This window comes from Nematolebias whitei, chromosome 1 (assembly GCF_014905685.2).
Source record: "Nematolebias whitei isolate Nwh7 chromosome 1, NemWhi1, whole genome shotgun sequence".
In the NCBI taxonomy this organism is placed as follows: Eukaryota; Metazoa; Chordata; class Actinopteri; order Cyprinodontiformes; family Rivulidae; genus Nematolebias; species Nematolebias whitei.
The window spans coordinates 62,768,558-62,775,473 of NC_056498.1; the positions used below are offsets into that span (position 1 = coordinate 62,768,558).

Consider the following 6,916-nt stretch of genomic DNA (forward strand, 5'->3'; position numbering starts at 1 on the left):
CTTTTTAAAGCTTTCCCATACTCTTGCATTATTCTAAACAGTGTTTCTAAACAATCGGCCAATTGTGTGTCATGTCAACTCTTATTTTGAAAAACCGCGATAGAGTGAATCCACGCTAAACGAACTGTGAAGTAGCGAGGGACTACTGTATATAACAGTATGTACAATGGAAGCATTTTTTTTTTATTGATGTACAAATAAAAAGATATGGCATGGACCTACTCACTCAGCAGATTAAAACATTTAAAAATGTGCTTGCACACCCACATGCAGGGAGCGTCACACATAAAGCCTCACAGTATGTTTTACCTCTCTCCATGTGTTTCCAGCATCAGACGTGACGAAGATGCTGACATTTGCATTTGTCAGCTCAGGCCCAACCACACCTAAATACAAATCAATAATAATAAAAAAGACACTGATTATTCCAACAAGTATTACAAACAGTGTTGTTATTCGTCCCGCTGGAGTAGCATGGAGCAGATGTGCAGGAAAGACAGATAAGATCTCGCATTGTAAATTGTTGTCAGCTGTGAAGGACGGTGCTAGAAAAAGAGCTAAACAACAATATAAAATAAAAACTGACTGAGCGAGCTGAGGGAAGTGATGAAAGAACAGCATTAGTGGTAAAAAAGTAAACAAAAAATGTGATTGTGCAGGTTTCCAGTGCAAGTCAAATCTCACCTGATGCTATTATAATTCCCGGAGCAGTGTCTTTGCTGACAATGTTTCCCGAGGCGTAAGGGTTCTCCGAGACGTGAAGGTGCAGGTGCAACGAGCAGTACGGCTGTCATACAATGAGAAGATTCATTTGAGGGGGTCAAAATGGAAAATAGAAAAGTTGGATTTACAGACCTGAGTCATGTCTTCATCAGGGATGAATACCAACAATGCACAAGAAAAGATATTTGCACAAGAAAATAGGAAAGTAACTGAACATTTATGGTACTTAGAAAATAGTTTAATGCTAGAAAACTTAAATAAGTCAGTCACCTATTATAAACTAAAAACACATAATTCTGGAGTTAGGTATTACAAAAGTTGTCAGTACAGATGCACATTCAACTGTGTGACACAATAAAACAAGGACATAAATACACAGACACACAGCGATATATGTGAATAAAAAATAGATGTATGTTCCTATGAGAATTCATATATGTAGTAAGATGACCTATAGCTTGTTAAGGCATCCGACAGCTGATGGGAAAAATGATCTAAAGTATTCTGTAGACTTGGCCTGGTTAGGAAAAGTGTACCTCCTCCCTAATGGCAAAAGGCAAAACTCTGAGTGGATGATTAATGTTTGCCAACATGGCCTTTGCTTTATTTATTTATTTATTTATTATTTTGTTCTCCATCAAGAGCAGGACAAAATATTCCAAATATGTATTTTATCCACAGTCAAGAATATCTCAGAAGGTCTCAATCATGAGCACAAAGTTAAGTAACCTGCTATTTCTCCACAACAAATAAATAAATAAAAACTTGGGCAAGTTTCATAAAAATATAATTCATAGCGAAGCTGTTGCAATAGTATTATATTCAACAATAGCAGGTGTTGCATCAGTTCAATACAAAAAGTCCTCGGTAGCAAACTACTAAAAAATGAATAGTGAAAAAAAAAAAATCAACACTTTTAAAAATATATATTTTGCTAAAACATTGTTAGTACTGGGGAATTTATATTTGAAATGATGCAAAGTAATTTTCATTAAAATATAAAGTACATTTAAACCGTGCTTTTCAGGTTATGCGGGTAGTTTTACTACAGATGTAAGAAATCATTTGAGGTAGTTAAACATAGCTAGTGTGTGTGTGTTTTTTTTTTGGGGGGGGGGGGGGGTTCAGTCCATTTAAATGTTGTTTGCCTGCAGATGATGATGTAGATGAATGCACTGACAAAATTTATAAATACCTTTATAAGGGGATTTATTTATTTGTTACTACTGTAAAGATATGCCATATATGATTTTACTTTAGAGGCAGCGTTTTCAACTCGCTAACCTAATTAATTTTATTTTACACCACATCATCTATAATAATAATTAAAAAAAAAAAAACATATTGATCTACATATAAATGCATGGATCAATTCAGGTATTGTTTTGTTTTACCAAAAATAGCATGTTTGCTAAATAACTTATTTTTGCATTTACAGGTATTCAGTAGCAGCCATGTTGAACATATCTGAGTCTTTTTAACATCACTAATAATAATAATGAGCTTTCAGAAGAAATATCAAAGCCTGCTCCACTTCAGAACACTGTGTTGCCTTGAAACATATATTCACTGTCTTTAACAGTGCTACAGTATGCAGTATTTCAGCAGAGGACTTTTGAGAGCAGATAATGGAAATCCAAATAACTATATCTATCTCTTGTCAGTGGCCCACTTACTTGTTCACAATAGACCCTGTTTCCCTGGAGATCGGTTGTTGGAGCCGAAAGAAGACGCCAGTCTTTGCCCTTGTTGTATGTGATATAAGTTTTTACTTGGTTTTCAACAACTTTATTTGACAGGAACACGCCTTTAATCCCTGCAACCTGCACATATGAGAGGTGGGGAGCGGAATGGAGAAGCATAACAAGAAAAGGAGGAAAAAAAAAATAACAAAAATATATTTATATTCTTACAAGTGAGCTGGGTTTAGTTTTGAGAGGACATATCTGAGAGTGAGAGCTTTTCTGACACAGAGCACTATTTTGTAGGACTGTGTGGCATCAAAACAACATATGGCACAGCCCTGAGATATCATGTCTTTTTTTTAGCATTTATGTGCACTAATGCAGTTTTACACATAGCAATCACTACAGTTCACATCTCTCCTCGTTTTTTTTTTTTTATTATTATTATTATTTTTACAAATTGGTGTCAGAAAAGACCGTTTCATAACCATGGATGAGAGCAGAGGTCATCTCTGCCACCGCTGGTGGCTACAAGAGGTGTGTGACTGTAACAACATGATACTTTCACTGCTGGCTGAAGATGAGGATAATGCACAGTGATGCGTACGTGTGTGGTCTCTGCAACCTCACAGTGGATCTGTCAACACTGATTTATGTTCAGTGCACAACTTAAAGCTGTTATTAAACCTCCACTGAAACTATGAGGTATGTATACAAAACATCACCTAGCAATATCATTACATGAAAAAAAAAAAAAAAAGTGTGAAATCAGTCCTAATGAGAAAAGACACTAAATTGCTGCATGAATGTCATCTGTCAGCAGATGTTCTATTATAAGGAAGCCATATGAATCAACTACAGAGCAAAGAAAAACAGAACAGAAATGAACTATTGCTTAAGTTTTGGACTTCCTATGTTTTAATTGGATCAGATAAAGAACCGTTTGGAAAAAATAAAGTCATGTACAGTAATTGGATGACAGCAGCCACCACACAGCACTGCTGCTGCCTACCTCATACAGGTCTATCATGATGTTGTCGTCCGGACCTCCACTGCTCACAACGTCCTCCAGCATCAGTGTGAAGAACAGCCCTCTGTGTTCCGACATGTACAGGTTGTATGAATCGTTCTGGTGCCAGTTCTGAATCGCTGTCACCACCTGGTTATCATCGGTGCTGATTATCTGCAAGTCCTGAATACATAAATAAACTATTGAGGGAAATATCCCATTTGGGAAAAAAATTTAATAATTAAAGAAGTGCACACTAAAAACTGCTGAGTTAAAAACAACCCAGACTGTAAAAAGCACCAGGAAAAATTTGGACTGAGCCAACACTGGGTAGATTTACCTCTACAGGGCTGGGTTATCATTTTACTGGATTACTTTTTCTACCCAAAACTTAGATCTAAATGACTAACTGGTTGAATTAGAGCTACTAAATGCTGGTGAAGATTCTCAGTCATCCAGGACATGATAAAACCAAAAAACGTTCAATACAAAAACAACTGGACTTTATTTGTAACAGAAGATGTTTTGCTCCCCATCCAAGGAGCTTTCTCAATTCAAAGAGCAGAGAGTGAGGGGTTCAGGTTATAAGGCTGAGTGAGATAAGACACACATACAAAGTACATATGTATAACTACACCCTGTTGGATCTCTGCCTCTCCACCACTTATTTCAAGTTCAGTGACAGTTTTTACAGACAGAAGCACGGCTGTGCTATGGGATCTCCAGTGTCACCCATTGTTGCCAATCTCTACATGGAGGAAGTGGAACAGAGAGCCCTAAACTCATATGAGGGAACAACGCCAAGCCATTGATTCCGATATGTGGATGACACCTGGGTCAAAATCCAAGCTAAGGAAATAGAAGCGTTCACCAGACACATCAACTCGGTCGATAACAACATCAAGTTCACCAGAGAGGATGCAAACGACAACAAACTGCCTTTTTTGGACTGTTTGATTCAGATGGAATGAGAGGACAGCCTCAACATTGAAGTTTACAGAAAACCAACCCACACAGACCAGTATCTTCTGTTTGACTCCCACCATCCACTGGAACACAAACTCTCTGTCATCAGAACTTTACAGCATCGGGCCGAATGCGTCCCCATGAAGACAGAAGGGAAGGAAAAGGAACAGAAACACATTCAAGAAGCTCTCCAAACATGTGGATATCCTAACTGGGCTTTTGTCAAGTCAGTCAGGAAATCTACAAAACACACTAATAAACAGAAAAAGGAGAACAACAGACGTAAAAACATTGTCATCCCTTATGTTGCTGGAGCATCAGAGAAATTCAGAAGGATCTTCAACAAACACAAGATCCCAGTACATTTCAAACCCAGCAGGACTCTCAGACAGAGGCTGGTCCACCCTAAGGACAAAACACCCATACACAACCAGAGTGGTGTAGTGTATGCGGTCCAGTGCAGCGAGGACTGTCCTGACCTCTACATTGGAGAAACTAAACAGCCTCTTCACAAACGCATGGCTCAACACAGGAGATCCAGCTCCTCAGGACACGATTCAGCTGTTCACCTTCACCTCACAGATAAGGGACACTCTTTTGAGGACCAAAATGTGCACATTTTGGACCGAGAACACAGATGGTTTGAGAGGGGGATGAAGGAAGCAATTTATGTAAAAAGAGAAAAAAAAAACATCTCTTAACAGAGGAGGCCTCAGATTTCCACTTTCAAAAACCTATAATGCAACTTTAAGACTGATTTCCAGCCAGTTTTCACACCTCATGGGAACAGAGGGGCCTCGTCTGTGAATTAGATGAACAAAAGACTCTTACTGTTAAGGTGTTGAGGTGTGAATTGTCAATCTACATATGTGTGTGTGTCTTATCTCACTCAGCCTTATAACCTGAACCCCTCACTCACTGCTCTTTGATTGAGAAAGCTCCTCGGATGAGGAGCGAAACGTCTTCTGTTACAAATAAAGTCGTTGTTTTTGTATTGAACATTTTTTGATTAGAGCTACTAAACACTTGACAAAAAAAGAACAATTCAAAATCTGGGCTATTAGATCATTTTATCTCAGGCTAGCTAGCTGCAGTTGGGAACCCTCAGGGCTTTCAGAAATGGCCTAAGAAGCACATATGAAAATGTATTTTATATAAAACAGATATTTTCAATATAGTTTTTCTTTGTATTATGTCATTTTCTGTGAACTATTTTGCAGTTGAGCAAGAAACTTGGGAGCTCAGTCAAAGTCACTGCAGGATGAGTTTGTTTAATAACTGACAGGAAGATTAACCAGTCAAAACATTACTGTGCAGTGGGTGGGGCCAACACACTGGACTCTAACCCTGCAGGCATTTATGTTTGTTTGTTTGTTTGTTTGTTTGTTTGTTTGTTTGTTTGTTTGTTTGTTTGTTTGTTTGTTTGTTTGTTTGTTTGTTTTTGCCTTTTCCGTTTTTTTGACCATGTGAAAATCTACAATGCATACAACAGCAACATGTAAACTCAAAAATCCACAAGGAAATTGTAGATGGTCTAAAACAATGTTTGAATCAATAGTTTTCAATAATACTGTTGTATTTTAGCTTATTACATAATGAAAGTTTAAAGAAACAGTAAGTTATGTGGGTTACTGTAAAATGTCAGTCTGAATTATTAAAATTACATGTTGTACTTGAATGTAAGACTGGCTGCGCCATGTGGCATGCTGGGTAGTGTTGGGACAGAAATAGATGGACTTTTACTGATGGGAAAAAAAGAATGAAAACACTTCCTGTCCAGTGAGAATCTGAATTACTAAAAGTATAGTAATGTAATTGTACTGCACCTCCTAAATGCCTTCAATGTTAGCTTGTATTAGGTTGCTACAATATTTTATCCTAACTGAAGGCCTCGCTCTTTAAGTCATGGTTTGCCGTTGAATAGCAGGCACTAACTGCTATTAGCATCACCTATAGCATAGGTTCTCAAACTTTTTGGGTTCAGGGACCCCTTAGAGGGGAGGAAAAGTTTCAGGGATCACCTCATAAGCCTCATTTTTATTGAACAAATTTCTTCAATTAGTTTCTTTAATGCAATGGAAATATTTGTGTAACATAAATACTTAAAACCTGTTATTTAATAGTGTGAATACATTTTTTATGCTTTTAAACATGAGGTATTTTTCATTCAAGACACTATTAACAAAAATTTAAATTTAAACTCCGAAAAATTACTGTTTTGAGAAAATTAACAGCATCAAAAACCACTTTAAAACTTTACCTACCGGTATTCATATAATGAACACAATAAATGTATCACCACTTCTTCAAATTATTACAGACACTTCTTTACATAAAACTGAACAGAATCCTAACAGCAGTAGTCATACCAAGTAACAAGGCTTAAAATGTAAAACAACCCAGAAAATTTTGAATAAAGTAGATGTGATTTTCTGCATTTTGGTGTAATTTAATGGGCTGTTAAACATCTATGTGCTTGTAGATAAATAATGTTATTAAACTTACTTTTTACTGTATATATATATATATATAT

General features: G+C 36.9%; 1 long non-coding RNA gene across 1 annotated transcript; it reads right to left on the bottom strand.

The window, feature by feature from the left end:
* Positions 1-311: 311 nt before the first annotated feature.
* Positions 312-2,424, bottom strand: LOC119419118. Its single transcript, XR_005187241.1, has 3 exons — positions 2,400-2,424; positions 685-787; positions 312-386 (listed from the first exon to the last, which is right to left on the bottom strand). It is a non-coding gene; the product is annotated as an uncharacterized LOC119419118 (long non-coding RNA).
* Positions 2,425-6,916: the final 4,492 nt, after the last annotated feature.